The sequence below is a fragment of the Scyliorhinus canicula genome, chromosome 4 (genome assembly GCF_902713615.1).
Source record: "Scyliorhinus canicula chromosome 4, sScyCan1.1, whole genome shotgun sequence".
Lineage (NCBI taxonomy): Eukaryota > Metazoa > Chordata > Chondrichthyes > Carcharhiniformes > Scyliorhinidae > Scyliorhinus > Scyliorhinus canicula.
Window position 1 is genome coordinate 39223025 of NC_052149.1, and position 23927 is coordinate 39246951.

Below are 23927 nucleotides of genomic sequence, written 5' to 3' on the forward strand. Positions count from 1 at the left end.
TTTCTTGGTATTGTAAAGTATGGTTATGTGGGCCAAACATGACTAACTTTCCTGGGACAACCAGCTGTCTGTGGAATGTGAGTCTTTCAGGAGCAGCCATGTTCCAGGGGAGTGGTCATGAAAAGTTAATAGCGATTACTCAGGCTTAAGTAATGAACATGTAGTCATAGCTGTTGTTCTTAAGGTGGGTACTGTTTACCTACAATGATAACTAATCTTACAGAAAGGAAATGAGGACGCCTCTCTAAATAATTTCCTAACGTTTTACTGTACATCAATTGAAAGTAGAGTTTATAATCTGTTTATAATTTATAATCTGGTTATTGGGGGTCAATAAAATCTATTTTTTAAGGTGTGTAAGATAAGTCTTGTTACATGATTTATCTGAGAAATAATCATCAGTAATGTTTATTATATTTGTAATATGGTGAGGTACTTATGAAAATATTTAAGAGTGTGCCACGGACAGGTGTTGAATGATTCCTGTCTTAATGAGGGAGTTACAAATTATGGTTTGATTATGGAAGTAGTTTCTACTTGTGTTTCCTGTACCAGCCTCCCCAAACAGGTGCCGGAATGTGGCGACTAGGGGCTTTTCACAGTAACTTCATTTGAAGCCTACTTGTGACAATAAGCGATTTTCATTTCATTTTTTCATCTAGGTTATTCTGTGTTAACTTGGCTCATTGTCAGCGCTCATCACCAAAAGGCTGTGGGTTCAAGTCCCACTCATGGGGCTGGATTCTCCTCAGTCCCACGCCAAAATCGCAGCCGGCGTGGGGGCGAAGAATCCACTTTCACTCCGTAATTGGGCCCGGTGCTGGTTTGGCAATTCTCCGGGCCCCAAAAACTGGCATGACCGCGGAGTGCGCCGTGCCGCTGGGGGGGCCATTGCCAGAGGCCCGCCCAACAATCCTCCGCTCCCGACCAGCCGAGTTCCCGACGGTTTGGAACTAACCACCTATTGTCGGTCGGGATGCTGGCGTGGCGGCTGTGGATTCAGTCCACGGCCGCCCTTGTCGGGGGTAGGCGAATCGGAGACCGGGGGGAGGGGGGGGGGGGGGGCCTTATAGGTGGCCGATGATTAACTGTGTGTGGGTTGAGGCTCCGGCACGTAGCCAATAGGGGGGTCTCTTTTTCCGGTGTGGCTCCGTGGTTCGAGTCCGCCATGGAGCACGGCGTGGCAGCTGGAGGCCGCCGTCATGTGCATGTGCGGAATCCCACCCAACCTGAAGTGCAGGGGTCCATATCTGCAGCTAAAGCTGCAAGATTCGCTCCGAGTCCCTGCTAGCCCCCTGTAGGGCATTGAATTTGTTCAACTTTTTTGAAGGAATTTCTGGAGTAAAGCTCCACCACCGTTTTTATGCCAGCGTGGGGACATAGACTCATTTTGGGAGAATCCAGCCCATGAAACTTGAACAGGAAATCTAGGTCGGCACTTCAATACAGCCAGTTAGGCCCTGACTCTCAACTATCCATAGAATCATAGGCCCATCGAGTCTGCACCGGCCCTTGGAAAGAGCACCCCACCCAAGCCCACGCCTCCACCCTATCCCCGTAACCCCACTTATCCTTTTTTGGATAATTTAGCAATTTAGCGTGGCCAATCCACCTAACCTGCACATCTTTGGACTGTGGGAGAAACTGGAGCACCCAGAGGAAACCCACACAGACACGGGAAGAACGCGTGGACTCCGCACAGTGACCCAAACCGGGAACTGAACCTGGATCCTGGTGCTGTGAAGCAACTGTGCTAACCACTGTGCTACCATGCTGCCCAAATTGTGGCAAGAGGAGGGCAGCACGGTGGTGTAGTGGCTAGCACTGCTCCCTCACAGCGCCACGTTTCCAGGTTCGATCCCGGCTCTGGGTGCGTGTGGAATTTGCACATTCTCCCCGTGTTTATGTGGGTTTTGCTCCCACAACCCAAAGATGTGCAGGGTAGATGGACTGGCCATGCTAAATTGCCCCTTCATTGGAAAAAATGAATTGGGCACTCTAAATTTTTTTTAAACTATTGCCGGCAGGTTCGAAGTACTGACTTTAGTTGCGTAGACCAAAATTTGTCTGTTGAGACCCAATGAGGTCACATAGTGTAGTCACAGAAATGTGTCATTCTATATATCAGCCTGATAAAGCTTTATGGACACTGTAGCGAAGCACCATTTTCGTAGTTGGCAGGATATACGGTAATTTGAAGAAAATTGTTCTGTTTGATAAATTGTACATTGTAAGTTACATGTAGATGTACAGCAGTTGTATAGAAGCTAAATGCTACTGAACCTGACTACAGTAAACGTCAAAAGAAAAATATTGCAGATGATGGAATTCTGAATTAAAAACAGTCAGCAGGCCAGACAATATCTGTGGTGTTAGAAACGGTTAACCTTTCATGTTGATGGCCTTTTAACCAAGGACAAACCTTTCACCAGTGAGTCTCTCCTGGTTTGGAAGAATGTCTCAGATTTTAGACCATGATATTCGTGTGTACCCCTTAACACAGTTACGTCCACAGACAAAACATTAATTTCAGCATACACACAAAATTAACTTAGTTATTCCCAGAGAGCTGTCTTGAGCTATTTTGATATTTATTCCCAAAGTATCATCTCTCAATACAGCAAGGTCCCTTGCATACAATGTCACTTGCTTGTTGAAACAAATGTTACTTTTCTTGGGTATCTTAGCACTTTATTCAACGGGCTAGTATATGTTATGGAACTGAATCAGTTGCCAACACAGAAGACACAGTAGAGTTGCCCATGAATTGGGCCAGGAGGAGTATCGCCAACCCATCGGGTTACTAAAGAATGAGTCCCAGGACTTGCTTATTCCCTTGTGTTCTTTAAGAAAATGCGTACTTAGCCTCTCCATTCCTCCCTTCCCTGACTGTTGCAGTGTTACTTGCCATGTCTCCTCTAATAATGTTGGCCAACAATGCAGCTGTAAGGGCAGTACGGTGGCCTAGTGGTTAGCACAACCGCCTCACGGCGCTGAGGTCCCAGGTTCGATCCCGGCTCTGGGTCACTGTCCGTGTGGAGTTTGCACATTCTCCCCGTGTCTGCGTGGGTTTCACCCCCACAACCCAAAAATGTGCAGAGTAGGTGAATTGGCCACGCTAAATTGCCCCTCAATTGGAAAAAATAATTGGGTAATCTAAATTGAAAAAAAATATATATATATTAAAAAACAATGCAGCTGTTAAGAAATAATGCCGGATCACTAGGGTGTTGGGGTTTCCATATAAACAGAAAAACAGTTGCACCGACAACTGGGTTTGCAACGGTGAGAGTGAGATGCAAAATGCCAAGATTTACAGCATCTCGCCATACAGGAGATGCTAATCTAGGCCAAAGCTTAGCCGCATTTCAGAGTAGAGGCACTTGTATGCTATTTCATGAGAGTAATTAGTTAGAAAAGTGCACACAGTCAGAGATGTTTCAGTAACGATGGTTTCTGAATGACTATGATTCAATGGCATAAAGGCGTTAGTTTGCTGTGAGTGTTGTATTGGTGTTGATTGACCTAGATGGATATAAAATATCATTATATCTGGTTCTATCACAATGCAGATCTGTGTATCTCTTTGGTGTACTTGTCAACGCATGTGCATGAGGCACAGATTTGACTACATACCAGTGCCTCAGGCAATTATTAGTTGACATTATTGTGCAAGACACAAAGAGCCACAGTTTGCTGTCAAAATAATGTGAAGTTAATGGCACTTGCCATTGTTTATGCGTAAATGATACAGCAAGTTCAAGGGAAGAGAAGATGAGCAGTTAATTATCAATATCCAAAAGTTGCTTCCTGAGTTGCAATGTCATTAGCTTTGTGCAAACAGTATCTCACCGTCTGCCTCACCACTTAATTTAATTGAATGGCACCACATTGCTGTATTTGTGCGGTATATGCAAATCAACATACAACAGAAAGGTAAATCTTGTCAGTATAAGCTCAAAGATCTTTTTTTTTTAAATTTAGTGTACCCAATCATTTTTCCAATTAAGGGGCAATTTAGAGTGGCCAATCCACCTAGCTTGCACATTTTGGGGTTGTGGGAGCGAAACCCACGCAAACACGGGGAGAATGTGCAAACTCCACACGGACAGTGACCCAGAGCCGGGATCGAACCTGGGACCTCAGCGCCGTGACGCCGCAGTGCTAACCCACTGCGCCACCGTGCTGCCCTCAAAGATCTTTTTAATAACTGGAGGAAAGGTGTTATAGTGGTAATGTTACGGGACTAATACTCTGGAATAAAAACTTAGGCCTGAATTTTAACGCAGATGTCGATTCTCTTTGCACAAATAGGCTGGCGGAGGCCTGAACCCCGATGTCCCGCCCCCAAATCCAGCCTCTGCCATTTTCACAGGGGCATAATGGGGGTGGGTTATAAGCCGCATACCTGGGCGGCATAATGGTGCAGTGGATAGCACTGCTGCCTCACGGCACCGAGGACCTGGTTTGATCCCGGCCCCAGGTCACTATCCGTGTGGAGTTTGCACGTTCTCCCTGTATCTGCATGGGTCTCACCCTCACAAACCAAAGATGTGCAGAGTTGGCCACGCTAAATTGCCCCTTAATTAGAAAAAAAATAGGGTACTTTAAATTTTAAAAATATATAAATAAACCACATATCTGTGGTTCTTGGAGGCAGCTGCCCGTATAAATCCACTTGTGTGATTTTGATAAGGTAGGCATCTGAAACCCAAGATTGCAGATAAGGCCTGGTAGGAGCAAGTTGGAACCTCGTTGATTCATTTGAATAGGGGGGAATGTTCTGTAGGGGTACAGTACCCCTTTGGATATGGTCATGGGCCACGTTTGGAAGAGGTAAAAAAAATTTGGGGGACAAGTATGGCAACATTTGGGGTTGGTCAGATCCTCTTTGGGATTGTTAAAAATAGACATGATTGTGTATAAAAATGCATAAAATCTTTGGAAATTTCAAGATGTCAAACAAGTGTAAAACTGTCAAAGAACTGTCACACTGTCATAGATGTAATAGAACTGTCAAGCTGTCAAAGAACTAGTGATTTGCCAAGAACTGTCAAACTGTCAAAGAACTGTCAGAAAAATGTTCAAACTTAGTAGAACTGTCAAAACTCATTTGAGCTGTCAATATGAATTGGAAATTTCAAGGTTAGGGATTTAACTCTATTGGACTTTAAATTTAAAATTCCATGCAGTTTTTTTTTTAAATGCTATTTTTAAAAAATATATTTTTATTGGTATTTTCAATTTATACACGATAACACTTTACATTTAATATTCACAGTACGTGTGGTTCTCATATACATATTGATATTGTCTGTCTTGGTGTGTCTTCCCCACCTTCCCTTCTCCCCACCCCCTGGCCCTTCCTTGGTATCCCCTTTTTCCGTTCAGGGTGTACTGTCCCCTGGCTCCTATTCTCCCAGTTCCCTCTTCCTCCCCCTCCCCCAGAGTTGTGTGTTCCTGTCTGTCTTCTCCAATCTCTCATTTTTCCCCTAGTAACTGTTGGTTTTGAACAGGTCTTGAAGCAGGCCAACAAATTGTCCCCATGTTTAAGGAAGCCTTCCTCCGATCCTCGGTGGGTGTATTTGATCTTCTCCAAATGGAGAAATTCTGCCAGCTCTGCTAGCCAGGCTGCAGCTGTGGGTAGTGCTGTTGATCGCCAGCCGAGCAGGATTCTCCGGCGTGCATTTAGGGAAGTCAAATCTAAGGTGCCGACCCTCATCCCCATGCGTAGCTCCGGCTGGTCGGGTACCCTGAAGATTGCCACTCTTGGGCAGGGCTCCACCCTCCCCCACAACCTTGGATATTGCCTCGGAGAAGGCTGTCCAGTACCCTGCAAGTTTGGGACAGGCCTAAAACATGTGACTGTGGTTGATCGGGCCTCTCTGCCACAGTTCACATTTGTCCTCCACCTCCGGCAAGAACCTGTTCATTCGGGTTCTGGTCAGTTGTGCTTTGTGCACCACTTTGAGCTGCATGAGGCTAAACCTCATGGTGTTGGCCATGCTCAGTGCTTCGCTCCAGAGTCCCTAACCCACCTCTGTCTCCAGTTCGTCTCCCCATTTCTGTCATGTCTCATCCAGTGGCAGTCTCGCCCTGTCCAGTAGCTGTCCATAAATTTTCCTGCAGTTTCTCCCTTCCTTACTGTCTGTGTTATCCTCTAGTAGACCAGCACCTCCGTCAGTTCACCCAGTGTCGCTGGTCTATCCCCCATGTAAAAGTCCCTGACTCTCAGCGTCTCCCCCCCCCCCCCCCCCCCCCCTCCCCCCCCGGCCTTCCTCCTGTCTCCATTTGTTTAAGGTGGTGTCAAGCATGGCTGATGGGAACTTGTAGTTTCCACAGATGGCGGCCATAGGGAACATATTGGTCAGATCAAAATGTTGCTACATCCAATTCCATGTTCTTAGTGTGGCTACCACCACTGGGCAGGATGTGGACTTCGTCGGGGGGGGAGTGCTGCTGTGGCGAGGACCCGGAAGGTCATTCCCTTGCAACAGGCCTCCTCCATCCACACCCTTTCCATGGTGGATTCACGTATCCATCCCCTCACTCTTACTGACGTCGCTGCCCAGTGGTAATATTGTAGGTTTGGTAGTCACAGGCCGCCCCTTTCTTTTCTCCTATGTAGTGTTGATTTGGGAACTCTAGGGTTCTTACACCCCCACACAAACATCATGATCTAAGTTTTGGAAAAAGACCTTGGGGATGAAGATCGGTATAGATCTTAACAGGAAGAGGAACCTCGGCAGTACGTTCATTTTGATCATCTGCACCCTGCCCGCCAGGGAGAGCAGGAGTGTGTCCCATCTCTGTAGGTCCTTTTTGATATCCTCCGCCAGGCTGGTCAGATTCAACTTCTGGATCTGTGACCAGTCCCAGGCTATTTGGATCCCCAAGTAGCGGAATTTGTTTTGGGCTAGTTTAAATGGGAGTCCCTCCAACTCTGTCCCTCCTCCGTTTGTGTTCACCGGGAATGCATCGCTCTTGCCCAGGTTAAGTTTGTAACCCGAGAAGGTTCCAAAGTCTTTCTAGAGCTGCATGATTGCTCTCAGGCCTTCCTGCGGTTCCAAGACACAGAGGAGCAGGTCATCTGCCTCCCCTTTCAATGCCCTTCCAGCTTTTCGCGTCTCGCAGAGCGATCGCCAGGGGTTCAATTGCTGGGGCCAGCAGGAGCGGGACAATGGGCATCCCTGTCTTGTGCCTGTATGCTGTTGGAAGTATTCAGAGCCGATGGTGTTTGTCCGAAAGCTTGCCGTTGGGGTATTGTACAGGGGTTTCACCCAGGAGGTGAATCCTGCCCCTATCCCAAACTGTTCCGGTACCTCGAGGACGTACTTCCAGAAGGGCTTTTCTGTGTCCAGGGAGACGATCACCTCTGGTGTTCTCTCTCCGGGGGGAGGAGGGGGGTGGGTCAATATTACATTCATCAGCCGCCCGATGTTTGCAGTAAGCTCCCTATCCTTGACAAAGCCCATTTGGTCCTCTGTGACCCCCCTCTGGTACGCAGTTCACCAGCCTTTTGCCCAAGACCTTCACAAGTATTTCCACAATGAAACATTTACATTTGGCAATGAAATGGGTCTGTAAGAGCCGCATTCCGTTGGGCCTTTGTCTTTTTTGGGTATCGGTGATATCATGGCCTGGGCTAGCGTGGGAGGCAGGGTGCCCCTCGCCAGCGAGTCTGCGAACATGTCCCTTAGATGTGGGGCCAGGGCCGGCGCAAATTCTTTTACAGTAGTCTGCCGGGAACCCATCAGGTCCAGGCGCCATCCCCGCCTGCATGGAGTTTATGCTCTCCATGATTTCTTCCAGATTTATTGGTGCTTCCAGTTACCCCGCCTGTCCTGCCCCATGACTGGCATGTCCAGCCAGTTGAGGGACTGTTTCATTCCCGCATCCCCGTCGGGGTGTTCGGAGATGTACAGTCCTCGGGAGAAGGTCTCAAATGCCCAATTGATTTCTTTTGGTTCCGTTAACTGTCTCGCTCTGCTATCTTTTACCTGCGCTATTTCCCTCGTGGTAGCCTGGTTTCTCAGCTGGTGAGCCAGTAGGTGGCCAGCCTTTTCTCTGTGTTCGTAAAAGGTCTCCTGTGTCTGGTGAAGTTGGTGCACTGCTTTCCTGGTGGATAGCAGGTTAAAGTCCATTTGTAGCTTTCTCCTCTCCGCCAGCAGCTCTACGGTCGGGACCTCGGAGTACTTTCTGTCGACCTCCAAGATGGAGACAATCAGCTGTTGCCTGGCCACCCTCTCTTCCCTACCTCTGCGCGCCTTCTGGCTATGTGTTCCCCTCTGAGCACTGCCTTTAGTGCCTCCCAGAACATGGAGGGTGAGGTACCCCGCTACGGTTGTTAGTCACGTAGTCGCCTATGGTCTGTGAGGTTTTCTAGCAGAAGGCCTTGTCGGCCAGGAGGTCTGTGTCCAACCTCCATGTGGGGCGTTGGGCATGGCCCATCTCCAACCTCACACCACGTTGTGCGAAGCGTTGCCGGAGATGACTATCACGGAGTATTCCGCTCCTACCATTCCTGGAAGCACCGATTTCCCCACTGCAAAGAAGTTGATTCAGGTGTATACCTTATGAACTAGTGAGAAGAATGAGAATTCCCTCTCGCAGGGGTGCAAGAACCTTCATGGGTCCTCCGCCCCATCTGTTCCATGAATTTTCCCAGTTCCCTAGCCATGCCTGTCTTTTTCCCCGTTCTGCAGTTTGATCGGTCGGTCAACAGTCCTGCACGCATTTAAAGTCGCCCTCCCATACAGTTGTTGTGTGTTGATGTCGGGGATTTCCGCCATGGTCTTTTTTATGAAGTCTGTGTCGTACCAGTTGGGTGCGTACACATTTACCAGTACCACCGGTGCCCTGTCTAGGACACGCTGACCATGACGTACTGTCCCCCTTGGTCCATAAACCTTGGTCCGAAGAATCAAGATAGATGGGTAACGGTGAGAGGGGCTGGGAGGAAGCAGTCACTGCAGGGATCCTCTGTGGTCGTTCTCCTCAGTAACAAGTATACCGTTTAGGATACTGTTGAGGGAGATGACCTACCGGGGTAAGCCACGGTGAACGGATCTCCAGCACTGAGTCCGTCCCTGTGACTCAGAAGGGAAGGAGGGAGAGCAGGAGAGCAATAGTTATTGGGGACTCGATAGTTAGAGGGACAGATAAACGGTTCTGTGGCAGCGGAAGAGACTCACGGATGGTATGTTGCCTCCCAGGTGCCAGGGTCTGTGACGTCTCGGACCGTGTTTTCAGAATCCTTAAGGGGGAGGGGGAACAGTCACAAGTCGTGGTACACATCGGTACCAACAACATAGGTAAGAGAAGGGACAGGGGTTTAAAACAGGAATTTAGGGAGCTAGGGTGGAAGCTGAGAGCCAGGCCAAACCATGTTGTCATCTCTGGTTTGTTGCCGGTGCCACGTGCTAGTGAGGTGAGGAACAGTGAGAGAGTGCAGATAAACACATGGCTGCAGTGATGGTGTAGGAGGGAGGGTTTCAGGTATGTGGATAATTGGAGCATATTCTGGGGAAGGTGGGAACTGTACAGACAGGACGGTTTGCACCTGAACCAGAGGGACACCAAAGGGCAGCACGGTAGCACATGTGATTAGCACTGTGGCTTCACAGCACCAGGGTCCCAGATTCAATTCCCTGCTGGCTCACTGTCTGTGCGGAGTCTGCACATCCTCCCCGTGTGTGCGTGGGTTTCCTCCGGGTGCTCCGGTTTCCTCCCACAGTCCAAAGACGTGCAGGTTAGCTGGATTGGCCATGATAAATTGCCCTTAGACTTCCGGTTGCGGCTATGCGGAGCTAAGCCGCACGCTCGGCAGCTCCTGCTAGGAACAGACTTTTGGGCTCTTTTTAGGGCCCCCAGCCATACTTGATCGACGGTTCCCGACGTGGGAAGGTGTCAGCGGCAGATCCCCAGGGTTCTATGGTCCGGACCAGGAGTGGGGCCAGCAAAAAAGCGGTGGCAGCGCCTAGGAAAACGCGGAGGAAGAAAAACAAGATGACGGCCGGTGGTGGCCTCGAGGAATGGAGGCGGTTGGAGCAGGAGCAGCAGGAGACTCTCCAGCGCTGCTTTCGGGAGCTCAAAGTGGAGCTGCTAGAATTGCTGAAGGCTACTACTGACAAGCTGCTGGCAACGCAGACAGCCCAGGGGGTGGCAATCCGGGAGCTCCGACAATAAGCCTCCGAAAGAGAGGATGAGGCCTCAGCCCTCGCGGTAAAGGTGGAGATGCATGAGGCGGTCCATAAGAAGTGGCAGGAGCTGGAGAACCGGTCGAGGCGGAAAAATTTGCGGATCCTGGGCCTCACGGAGGGGCTGGAGGGGTCAGACCTGGGGGCCTATGTGGTCGTCTTGCTGAACTCGCTGATGGGAGCTGGGTCCTTCCAGGGGCCCCTGGAGCTGGAGGGGGCTCACAGAATACTGGCCAGGAGGCCCAAGCCGAATGAGCCGCCACGGGCGGTGCTGGTGCGGTTCCACCGGTTCGCTGACCGAGAGTGCGTGCTTAGGTGGGCCAAGAAGGAGCGGAGTAGCAAGTGGGAGAGCACAGTGGTGCGGACCTACCAGGACTGGAGTGCGGAGGTGGCTAAGCGGAGGGCCGGGTACAACCAGACGAAGGCGGTGCTCCACAGAAAGAGTGTGAAGTTTGGCATGTTACAGCCGGCGCGTTTGTGGGTCACCTACAAGGACCGTCACTTTTACTTTGAGTCCCCGGAGGAGGCGTGAGCCTTTGTGCAGCCGAGAAGTTGGACTCTAACTGAGGGTTGTATGTAACTGTGTTAATTTTTGGTGGTGGGGGGGTTCTGTGTTTTATGCTGGTTGTGTGTTGTTTCTAGGGCGGGTGGGGTGCTGTCTTTCTGTGTGGGTTCGGTGGATGGGCTCGAGTCGGAGGGTAGACTTGGAGTGTGGGGAGCTGGTGGTGGGGACCGACAATGGGAGCTACCCTAGAGGAGGCGGGGTCGGGCAGGGTGAAAGCACGGGTTTTTCTTTGGTTTCCCGCGCTGAGGGTAGATGGGGGCGGGGTCGGAGCTGAGAAGCGCGGGCTTTTTTCCCACGCGAGAGCGGGAGGGGAAGAGGAGGGTCTGCTGATGGGCATGGGGGAGGAGAAGTAGCCCCACGTTGGGAGGGGTCGGAGGTGCGGCGGGAGTCGCCAGGGTCAGCAGACGTTAGCTGGCTCACGGGAGTGCTATGGAGGGAGTAACGCGACTGGGAGGGGTCCTAGCCTGAGGGGGTTGGGGGGGGGGGGGGGGGGGGGGGTACCGGGTTGCTGCTGAAATGGCCAGGAAGGAGCTGGAGGATGCAGGGGGTGCCGGGGTGGGGGTTTGCCGCCGTGGGGGCGGGCAGGGGATGGGTTATGGCTAGTCGGCAGGGGAGGGGGGCAGGGAGCCCTCTGATCCGGCTGACAACTTGGAATGTAAGGGGGCTGAGTGGGCCGGTCAAGCGGGCCCGGGTGTTTACGCACCTGAAGGGGCTGAAGGCGGACGTGGCTATGGTCCAGGAGGCGCACCTGAAGGTGGCGGACCAGGTTAGATTGAGGAAGGGATTGGTGGGCAAAGTGTTTCATTCAGGGCCAGATGGAGGCCCCGATACGGGGGAACCATCGGTTTGTTCCAGGGAGCATTGATGGCGTATTTCTGGGCTGGCACAGGGTAGGTGTTAGGAGGTTGAGGGGCCTGTTGGGAGGTTTGTGAGCTTGGGTGAGTTAATGGGGAAGTTTGGGCACCCCTCGAAGAACATGTTTGGGTACATGCAGGTTAGGGCGTTTGCCAGGCGGCAAGTGGAGGGGTTCCTTCTGTTGCCCCCACATGGGGTGCGGGACAGGATGCTCTCGGGGGTGTGGGTTGGAGGAGGGAGGATTTTGGACGTGTACCACGTAATGCAGGAGGTAGATGAGGCCTCGGTGGAGGAGCTGAAGGGTAAATGGGAAGAGGAGCTGGGTGAGGAGATTGAGGAGGGGACGTGGGCGGATGCCCTGGAAAGGGTGAATTCCTCCTCTTCTTGTGCAAGGCTTAGCCTCATACAGTTCAAGGTGCTACATAGGGCTCATATGACCGGGACGAGGATGAGCAGGTTCTTCGGGGGCGAAGACAGGTGTGCTAGGTGCTCGGGGAGCCCAGCGAACCATGCCCATATGTTCTGGGCATACCCAGCGCTGGGGGTATTTTGGAAGGGGGTAGCAAACACGGTGTCGAGGGTTGTAGGATCCAGGGTCGAGCCAGGCTGTGGTCTCGTGATATTTGGTGTAGCAATGGAGCCGGGAGTGCAGGAGGCGAAAGAGGCTGGTGTTCTGGCCTTTGCGTCCCTAGTAGCCCGGCGGAGGATTTTGCTTCAGTGGAAGTACGCGAGGCCCCCAAGCGTTGAGGCCTGGATCAATGATATGGCGGGGTTTATTAAATTGGAGAAGGTGAAATTTACCCTGAGGGGATCAGTACAGGGGTTTTTTAGACGGTGACAGCCTTTCCTTGACTTCCTGGCAGAACGGTAGGAAAATTGGCCGGCAGCAGCAGCAACCGCTGGGGGGGGGCGAGGGGGGGGGGGGAGGAGGAGAGGGAGGGAGGGAGGGGAGGGAGGGAGGGGGGGGGAGGGGAGGGGGGGGGGGTTGTTTCGGTGGAGGGGAGGAATGTGTACATGTGTTTGTTGAATATGCCGGGTACTAACCTATTTCTTCTTTTTGTAATTACTGGTGGGGGGGGGGGGGGGGGGGGGGGGGGGGGGGGGATTTGGTTTTGGGGGTTTTCCCCTTTTTTTTCTTTTTTTGTTTTTGTTGTTAATACTGTTTTCTTGTTGATATTTTCTGTTTTTGATATTTTGTGAAAATCTCAATAAAAATTATTTTAAAAAAAAATGATAAATTACCCTTAGTGACCATTTAAAAATGGTTAGGTGGGGTTATTGGGTTACAGGGATAGGGTGTAAGTGAGGGCTTAACTGGTTCGGTGCAGATTTGATGGGCCAAATGGCCTTCTTCTGCACTGTATGTTCTGTGTTTGTTCTAATATCCTGGGAGGGAAATTTGCTACGGCTCTTCGGGGGGGGGGCAGGAGGGGGGTGTTTTAAACTAACTTGTCAGGGGGCTGGAAAACGAGCTGTAGTCCAGAAGCTAGTGTTGAGAGTAGTGAGGTACTGAGGAGGGTATTAAGGTCGCAGGGGTGTACCGGCAGACAGAAAGGTAGGTTGAAGTGTGTCTACCTCAATGCAAGGAGCATCCGGAATTGCGTGGATTGGTACTTGGGACTACGATGTTGTGGCCATTACGTTGACATGGTTAGAACAGGGACAGGAATGGTTGTTGGAAGTTCCAGGGTATAGATGGTTCAGTAAGAGTAGGGAAGGTGGTAAAAGAGGTGGAGGAGTAGCATTGTTAGTCAAGGATAGTTTAACGGCTGCAGAAAGGCAGTTCGAAGGGGAAGTGCCCACTGAGGTTATATGGGCCGAAGTTAGAAATAGGAAAGGAGCGGTCACATTGTTAGGAGTTTTCCATAGGCCCCCAAATAGTAATAGAAATGTGGAGGAAGAAATTGCAAAACAGATTATGGATAGGTGTGGAGGTCTCAGGGTAGTTGTCATGGGTGACTTTAACTTTCCAAATATTGATTGGAACCTCTATAGGTCGAACAGTTCGGATGGGGCAGTTTTTGTACAGTGTGGGCAGGAGGGTTTCCTGACACAATATGTGGATAGGCCGACAAGAGGTGGAGCCACATTGGATTTGTGGGTAATGAACCGGGCCAAGTGTTAGATTTGTTTGTGGGAGAGCACTTTGGAGATAGTGACCACAATTTGGTGTCTTTCACTATTGCAATGGATAGGGATAGGGCCATACGGCAGGGCAAGGTTTATAATTGGGGGAGGGGTAATTATGATGCAACTAGGCAAGAATTTGGGAGCATAAGATGGGAACAGAAACTGTCAGGGAAAGGCACAAATGAAAAGTGGAGCTTGTTCCAGGAACAAATACTGCGTGTCCTTGATAGGTATGTCCCTGTCAGGCAGGGAGGAAATGGCCGTGTGAGGGAACCATGGTTCACAAAAGAGGTTGAAAGTCTTGTCAAGAGGGAAAAGGAAGCGTATGTAAGGATGAGAAAACAAGGTTCAGTTGGGTCGCTTGAGGGTTACAAGGTAGCAAGGAATCAGCTTTAAAAAAGGGCTTAGGAGAGCTAGGAGGGGGTAAGAGAAGTCCTTGGCGGATTGGATCAAGGAAAACCCCAAGGCTTTACACTCTTATGTGAGAAATAAAAGAATGACCAGGGTGAGGGTAGGGCCGGTCAAGGACAGTAGTGGGATACTGTGCATGGAGTCAGAAGAAATAGGAGAGGCGTTGAATGAATACTTTTCTTCAGTGTTCACCAAGGAGAGGGGCCATGTTTTTGAGGATGAGAGTGTGATACAGGCGGGTAGGCTGGAGGAGGTAGATGTTCGGAGGAAGGATGCATTAGCAATTTTGAAAAACCTGAGGGTCGACATGTCCCCTGGGCCAGATGGGATTTATCCAAGGATTCTTTGGGAGGCAAGGGATGAGATTGCAGAGACTTTGTCTTTGATCTTTGGGTCCTCACTGTCCACGGGGATAGTGGCAGAGGACTGGAGAGTGGCGAATGTTGTTCCTCTGTTCAAGAAAGGGAATAAGAATGACCCTGGTAATTAAAGGCCAGTTAGTCTTACTTCGGTGGTCGGTAAGTTAATGTAAAAAGTCCTGAAGGATAGGATTTTTGACCATTTGGAAAGATACAGCTTAATCCGGGATAGTCAACATGGATTCGTGAAGGGGAAGTCTTGCCTCACAAATTTAATTAAATTCTTTGAGGAGGTAACTAAGTGTGTTGATGAAGGTGGAGCAGTTGATGTCATATACTGGTTTAGCTCACAAGGCTAAATCGCTGGCTTTTAGAGCAGACCAAGCAGGCCAGTAGCACGGTTCGATTCCCGTACCAGCCTCCCCGGACAGGCGCCGGAATGTGGCGACTAGGGGCTTTTCACAGTAACTTCATTGAAGCCTACTCGTGACAATAAGCGATTTTCATTTTCATATACATGGATTTTAGTAAGGTGTTTGATAAGGTTCCCCATGGTCGGTTCATGAAGAAAGTAAGGAGGTGTGGGATAGAGGGAAATTTGGCCAATTGGATAAGTAACTGGCTATGACATAGAAGGCAGAGGGTGGTGGTGGATTGAAAATTTTCAGACTGGAGACCAGTTACCAGTGGTGTACCACAGGGATCAGTGCTGGGTCCTCTGCTATTTGTGATTTTTATCAATGACCTGGAGGAGGGGACTGAAGGGTGGGTCAGTAAATTTGCTGATGACACCAAGATTGGTGGAGTAGTGGATGAGGAGGAGGGCTGTTGTAGGCCGCAAAGAGAAATTGATAGGTTGCAGAGCTGGGCCGATAAATGGCAGATGGAGTTTAACCCTGATAAGTGCAAGGTAGAAAAATTTTGGTAGAAAAAAATTTGAATGCGGATTACAGGGTCAACGACAGGGTTCTGAGGAATGTGGAGGAACAGAGAGATCTTGGGATTCATGTCCACAGATCTCTGAAGGTTGCCACTCAAGTGGATAGAGCTGTGAAGAAGGCTCATAGTGTGTTAGCGTTTATTAACAGGGGGCTTGAGTTTAAGAGCCATGGGGTTATGCTGCAACTATATATGACCCTGGTGAGACCACATTTGGAGTATTGTGTGCAGTTCTAGTCACCTCGTTATAGGAAGGATGTGGAAGCATTGGAAAGGGTGCAAAGGAGATTTACTAATCGTCCCGTAGCATGAATGGTGCTTCTATCCCACCCATCCTTTCTTACCAGCAGTCTGTCCTTTGGAACCAACATGGCCGCTAACCATGTGTACGCCACGTGGGTATGCCCAGCACTCCAGGGTTTCGCTTTGTTTAGGGACCCTCCAAAGTGGCTGCTTGCGGCACCATCTTGATTTCTGCCTACCCAAGCCAATGCTGTTGCCAACCCTTTTTCCCCGTTCTGTCCCCTGTCTGTTCCATATTGCCCCCCTGTCCCCCCCCCCTCCCCATGACTCCCCCTCCTTGTCCCCCCCCCCCCCCGTATTCCGCCTCCCTGCTGCCCCTCTTGACCATGTGCTCCCTAACCGCCGAGAGGTGCGCGGTGGCATCCTTTCCTGCCTGTCTTGCTGTGCTAGCCCTTCCTGCTAGTACGGTGGCTCCCCTCCCACGTCTGGTCTAGCCCTTTACCTGTATTCTCTGACTGCCTGTTTTCCCTCTCCGCTCCTTCACCTGCTTTGCCTGTCCTTGCTCTATTCTGTACCCGGTCTTTCTGTTCAGAACGAGTCCCGCGCAAAGACATAGTTCAGTCTCTGGTTCTGTCTCTTTTCAGCGATCCTCCCCTGACACGCCTTCATCACTGCCGTGCTTGCTCTCTGTCCAGGATGTTAACCTGCATAACGTTGTTTGCCTCTGTTGGGGTGTTGAAATAATGTCCTTTGCTCTGGTACATCACCCAGAGTCTATCCAGGAATAACATGCCAAACCGCACCCCACTCTTATAGAGCACCGATTTTGCCCGTTGAACCCTACCCTTTTCTTTGCCAGGTCTGCCCCAATGCCCTGGTAGACCAGGATTCTGTATCCTTCCCACGAGCTTGCTTTCGTCTGCCTGGCCCAGCTCAGGATCCTTTCCCAATCCTGGTACCCGTGCAGCTTTGCTATGATCGCTCTTGGCTGCTCTCCCGCTTTGGGCTTCAGCCGGAGCGACCTGTGTGCCCTGTCGAGTTCCGGGGGTTGGGGAAATTGTCTCTCCCGACGAGGTTGCCCAGCATTTGGGCGATATAGTCTGTCGGGTCTCTGCCCTTGATGCTTTCTGGCAGGCCCACAATTCGAATGTTCAGTCGCCGGGACCTGTTCTCCTTGTCCTCGACCTTTCCCTTCAAACTCCCCTGGGCCACCACCACCCTTTTCACTTCTGCCTCCAGAGCAACAATCCTGTCGCTCTGGTCCGTCGAGGCTCTTTCGAAGTCCAGGATCATTTTTTCCTGCGCCTCCACTTCCCCAGACCATCGATCATTCGTTGCTGGGAGACCAACGCCTCCGTCACCACCACCTTCACCACCACCTGGATCTCCATTTTTATTGGCTCCTTCATGGCGGCCTGTTCCTTTTTTAGGAGACTTCTCCACCCGTCCCCTGGTGGGGAGGGGGCGGTTGTTGCTGGTGTTGGTGCCAGTGCTTGGGTCGCCGCTCTTCCCCGCTCTTGGGCAGTTGGGATTTCCACCTCGCCTCGTGGGTCCACCAGCTCATCCGCCCGCTGATCGTGTCCCTTTCTGCCACTTCTGCCCTCTCGTCTGCCCCTCGAGCTGCCGTTCGCCAGCATCTTCTTCTCCGCCGTGTCTCCTTTTCTTTTGGGATTCTTTTCCGTTGGCTTTTCAGGCCAAATTCTTCTGAAATTTACTTTTTTGGTTCCAGTTGGGAGGAGAGCCACCTGATGTGCATTTGCTCAGCCCATCACCATCACCAGAAGTCTGATGTATTTAAAAAGAAATTGTTTGCTATTTCATAAAATATTTTTACTGAAGCCAGGACATACATAAACATGGACACGTAGGGCTGGATTCTCTGATTTTGAGGCTATGTCCAGAGCATGTGTCCATGACCAAAAAGGCGGCACCATTGCTGCACCGATGCTCCGCCTGGTGGGGGGATAGCAGCCACGCCACGTAAAGCCCTCAGCTTTACCATCAGATACGGAGGGAGAACAATTGCCGGGTCCGTGGCCGCACATGTGCATGGCGGCGACCTGAGCGGTCGTGCCATACAACATGCTGCCGGCCGCGTGTGGACCTGGTCTGCCAGATAGTGCCCCTGTAACCTCCCTCGCAACCGCCCGAACCACCCCCACCAGTCTCCCCAGTCCCTACCGAAACCCCCCGACCAGCGGAATAACTCCCCCTGTCCGCAGCCGCAACGCAAGATCCTCGAAAACTGTTAGCATAAGTGACCGGCGCCATTGGGAAGTCAGCCCATCGGGGGCAGAGCATGGGGGGAGGGTCTCAGGTGACATCCTGAGGCCGTCCCAATGGCGTGCAGCGTATTCAGCAATCACGTTATTTTTAAAGGGGTGATTTTGCACCCGCAACCCAAAAGATGTTCAGGGTGGGTGAATTGGCCACGCTAAATTGCCCCTTAATTGGAAAAAATGAATTGGGTACTCTAAATTAATTTTTTTTAAAGTTCTTGAGGGGGTGAAGCAACCGAAAAACGATGCCCCCCCCCCCAACCTGATTTTGCCGTCAAAACAGATTCTCCGACCAATTGCCGAATACGATTCCGGCATCGGCAATCGGAGAATCCAGCCCATAATCTTTCAAAAACATAACAAAATCCCCATAGTTTGCCATTTTTTCCTTTTTCTCCCCTTAACACTCCCCCACCCCTACCCGCTGGCAACAAACAATTCCTGAAAAAGTGAAAGAACAACCTCCATCTCACCAAGAACACCCGCCCCCCCCCCCCCCCCCCCCCCCCCCCCCCCCCCCCCCCGATACCCTGAGAGCGAACTTAATCTTTTCCAATTTCAGGAGTTCTGCTGCATCCTCCAGCCACACCGACACCCTCAGTGGCTCCACCGGCCTCCACTCCAGTAGAATTCGCCATGGGGAAATCAGAGTGGCGAAGGCCAACACATCGGCTCTCTTCCCCTCCTGCAGCCCTGATAGCCCAAAGATCACCGCCAGCTGGCCGAGCGACATCTCCACCCCAACCATTTTCCAAAATGCTTCAAATACCAGTCCCCAAAACCCCACCAATCATGGACATGATAAAAACATGTAGACACATCTCTCACACTTATCCTCTATCCCTCGAAAGAACCCACCAATCACTTGCTATTTCATCCTATTTTGTTGGCATAAGCCGCGGGAATATAATTATATGATTTATGTTGGATGACAATTTTACAACCTAACATTATCACAGTGCAGTGCCTATTAAGTGAGAAGTATGATTGATAAAAATAATTTTTTTTCATGAAAGATAGGTACTTAGTGAAATTTTGTTTTCTATGAGATTATTTGTTGGAATTCAATGTTTTGAATTTTTTTATCAACAAGCGTTTTTTTACATTGGGACATCATCAAACGACACACAACATTTAAAAAACCCTGCATGGCTCCTAAGGTTGGCCACAAAATTTAAAAAAAAACAATTTCAACAAAGTCTTGGAGCACAGAGGCACTCCTTCATTCCGGGGCGGCAGTCGTGACTTCTAATCCAGCCGCTTCCGGCCCTTGGGCCTTTTTTTCCTTGGTCAGGTTGGCAGTGCTGGGAAATGTCCTGAACTCTACCATCCTTACCTGGTCTCGCCTACAGGCACCGCAATGGTATACATTCGGGTGTAAATACTTTGGGAGTCCTCAACATTGATTGGATCCAATGAAGCTTAATGACATCTGATCAAGAATGGATAAGGAAACATTCTGTTGATTACCACACACCACACATTGTCAGCTGATGAATTTGTACTCCTCCATGTTGAATAGCACTTGGAAAAGCACTGAGGGTGACAAGGGCACAAAATGTTCTTTGGCTGGGGAACTTTAATGTCCACCATGAAGCATGAATCAATAGCCTACTGAACCACTACCTACTGAGTTGGCTGAGCCCTGAAGATCATAGCTGCCAGACCTGCCTGTGGCAGATAGCAAGAGAACCAATAAGAGGAAGAGATATGCTTGACCTCATCTTCACCGATCCACCTGTTGCACAGAAATGACTACCGAATAGCTGTTGTGGAGACCACGTCCCATCTTCACACTGAGGATGTTGTGCAGCCCTAACACCATGCTAAACGGGATTGATTCAGATCAGATCTGGCTGCCTAAATCCAGGCAACCATGAGGCACTGTGGACCATCAGCAGAATTATATTCGCCTGCAATCTGTAATCTATGGTTTGGCATATCCCTTAATCTGCCATTGCTGGCAAGCCAGGGCTCCAATGCTGGTTTACTGAGAAGGGCGGCACGGTAGCACAGTGATTAGCACAGTTGCTTCACAGCTCCAGGGTCCCAGGTTCAATTCCCGGCTTGGGTCACTGTGTGGAATCCGCACCTTCTCCCAATGTCTGAGTTGGTTTCATCCGGGTGCTCAGGTTTCCTCCCACAGTCCAAAAATGTGCAGGTTTGGTGGATTGGCCATGCTGAATTGCCGTTAGTGTCCAAAAAAAGGTTAGGTGGGTTTACTGGATTATGGGGATAGAATGGAGGCTGCTCTTTCCAAGGACCGGTGTACACTCGATGGGCCGAATGGCCTCCTTCTGCACTGTAAATTCTATGATTCATGTCACGAGCAGTACCAGGCATACCTAAAAACGAGGTGTCAAAATTGTGAAGCTACTACATAGATGTCAGTGCTTGCTGGACAATGGAAGAAGCCATGCTATGGACCAGTACTTCCCAAATGTTTTCCCACTGTAACTCAATTTTGAAAAGTCCTGCGACTCCAGAGTTTAAGCCAGGTATGGGGGTGTGGGGGTGGGGTAAACCTGTGAGAGTGTGGTGGGGTGGGGGTGGGGTGGGGAGAGCTGTGCAAGTAGTTTCGGGGGTGGGAGGGGGGTGGTGGACAGCTGGTGGCTGTTTAAACTGCAGGAATTTTAAATAAATGCATCTACCTTTTCACTGGCCTTTCTTGGAACAGAAATCAGAGATCGAGCAGTTAGGTCACACTCATCATTAAAAAAAACACAAGGGTTTGCAGCTGTTAACACCCAGTCAGAAATCCACTGCAGTCAATTCTACCTTAGAGCTCATGCCCCCAGAAGTTTGTCATACAACCCCATTGGGATCACATATCCAGTCCTGAATGGTGATGGACAATTAAGAAACTCACTAGAAGAGGACGCTCCACAAATATTCCCATCCTCAATGATGAGAGAGCCCAGCACATCAGTGCAAAAGGCAAGGTTGAAGCATTCGCATCCACCTCCAGCCAGAAATGCTGAGTGGATGGTCCATCTCGGCCTCCTCCTGTGGACACAGTGTCACGGATTCCAGTCTTCAGGCAATTCAATTCACGGTTAGTTCCCGACTTTGTGAACCAGTACCAAACGGCACCCGGTTGAGGCCTCGCTGGGGAGGCCGCTGAATCGCAGCAAACACATATTTAAATGAGCCTAACGATCAGTGAGAGCGAGATCCAGATCACGATGCATCGCGAGACGTTTTGAGCACCACGAATATCGCGAGCGGCCTCTCGCCGGATTCAACATCCTCATCCTGACACCAAGTCGCGCGTGACGAGGCCGTTGAATTGCACCCGCAGTCTCCCAAATGGAGAATCCTGCCCAGTGTGTTTCCTTTTTGTTTTTGATTTCCAACATCTGCAGTATTTTGCTTTTATGTTTCTCTGACTCTTCCTACACTAGTAATTAGACTGCCAAAGTCTACATAATTAGCTGTAAAGCACTTTGGGATGTCCTGAGGTTGTGAAAGGCTGATATTTCTTTCCTTATATAATTACTATGTACATTGCTCATCTACCATCCAAAACTTTCCTCTCTTTATCTCCTTGAGAAGGCACTAGACCAGGCTGCCTCGTGACTGGCCGGTCATTCATAATGCATTGAATGTGAACCAACGGTTCTTAGGTCTGTGTCTGTGGCAAGGCCTCCTCACCTCAGATGATGCTTGAATATGTATTATGGTCGATTGATGTTGGGATATTAGATGATTTGCACCTCTTCATTTTCTTGCACGTTTGTGTGTATTTGAAACTATTGTTAGCTCCATGGGGACTTCCTTCAACTGTTAAAAGGGTAGGATGACTGCAGACTTCTCAAGGCAGGCCGCACCCATTGATCATAACTGAAAACATTCATTAAAATGGTCAATGAAATGTCACAAAACTGACCAAACATCTCAAGGGGCGGCAGTGACAAATTCTATAGGTTTCCTATTGCCTGCGTCTACATCTTGATTGTAGATGAAGTCAGGCCGGAGGACCAGATATAGACGGAGTTAAAAAAATATATCTTGGGTAGTAGGGAAAAGGAAATAGGAATCATTACAGAAGAAAGGAAAGATTTAAAAAGATTGACAGTGGCTTAAACAGGGTGGGGCTGAAATTAGTTATCAGTTTGGATTTAGATAAGTGATGTCCACTACAATAGATGATTTCTTGCCTCAGCAAGATATGGCATGACCGAAAATAAATTATTTTACTGTAAGTTGCCAAAATAACAATTTTAAAACCTATGAAGAATGAAAGAGCTTGTGCAGTCTCTGGTCCCATTGCTCTCTCTTTTGTGCATGCCAGACTATTATGTTGTGGTCTATAATGGAAATTCCCCAAAAATCTAAAGCTCAAAGCTGGTGAAAATATTAACTTTGAGAATCTGACAGTAATAATTTGCAGGGACTTTCCGCCAGGCTTTACAACTTTAATACTTCCACTGGTTTCAACTCGTGTGGAGGGACTGAATTCCACTTGGCTGATGGAAATGCAGTTGTGCGTATTAACCCTTTGCATCAGCTCCAACCCCTTCACCATTAATGGGTTTCTTCCTTCAGTGGAAGCTGGACATTTCACTCAGTGCATTTGTTCGAAGAGTGAGTATAACAAAGTATAACAAAGGCTGAGTGTGTCATGTGCTGCGATTTTAACTTCAGGCTAGTTTTCAGGAAGCGCGTTTTGGTCTCCATTCAAAATTCACTCCCTGCACCCAACCTATTGTAACTCAATATAATCCCACCCAGTGGGTTTCCAACCGGACTTCCTGACCCGCCAGGAAACCATTTTCAATATGCAACACAAGTGCATCAGTCAGAGGTCTAGCTGTAGTGCCAATGCACCCCTTTAAGGAAGTTTACTTTCCCTTCTGCAAGACTGCTCTGTTAGCATGTTGGAGGAAGAAACTGCATCAGCATAAGTCACAGACAAGAGCCTAGGTTCTCCGAAGCATTCCTAGCCCTACTCCTGGAAACCTCAGAGCCAAGAGGAAATTCTCTTCCCAGTCAATATTAGAAAGATCTCCAATAAACAAATCTACCAGGCATGGATAGAGATTGCCAACATTGTGAGCTCCAGGAGTGTTACGCGTAGGACATGGATGCAGTACAGCAAACAATTTGATGGCCTGACCAGTGTAGCAAGGGTGGGTGCAGTTTTCCATTTGGTCAGTTCTCTCAAAAGCACAAAGGCCAGCAACTATCCTGCCCTCTCCTCATACCATTCTCAAAGTTCGTACCCTTTAGGACATATCAGCTGGTCACACACCATTTCTTACTCTCATTTCAAACTCATTGGGCTGGATTTGCCCGTTTCACGCGCTGCACGAACGCCATGGGTGAGATGTTGACAATGGAGAAATCGTGGACACGACCGAAGAATCCTTCCCATAATCTCTATGCTCACTTTGGAGCACCATAGCTCTAACTCATTCCACACGGCTTCCTTCAATTCAACACCTCTCCACTCAGATTGCCTTTTGCAAGCAGCAAGCAGATGCCCTTTTTTATTTGCACCCCCCTTTGTGCAAGACAGTCACCAACTTTCATTTTCCCTCTCTCTGCAGAACAGACAGACCACACCAACTTGAAGAGGACTGAAACTGTGGAGGACCATTCTACTTTTGAGCGCTACTGGAGTGGAAGACTTTCCGATTCACATAATCGGGCAGCACGGTAGCATGGTGGTTAGCATAAATGCTTCACAGCTCCAGGGTCCCAGGTTCGATTCCCGGCTGGGTCACTGTCTGTGCGGAGTCTGCACGTCCTCCCCGTGTGTGCGTGGGTTCCTCCGGGTGCTCCGGTTTCCTCCCACAGTCCAAAGATATGCGGGTTAGGTGGATTGGCCATGCTAAATTGCCCGTAGTATCCTAAAAAGTAAGGTTGGGGGGGGCGGTTGTTGGGTCACGGGTATAGGGTGGATACGTGGGTTTGAGTAGGGTGATCATGGCTCGGCACAACA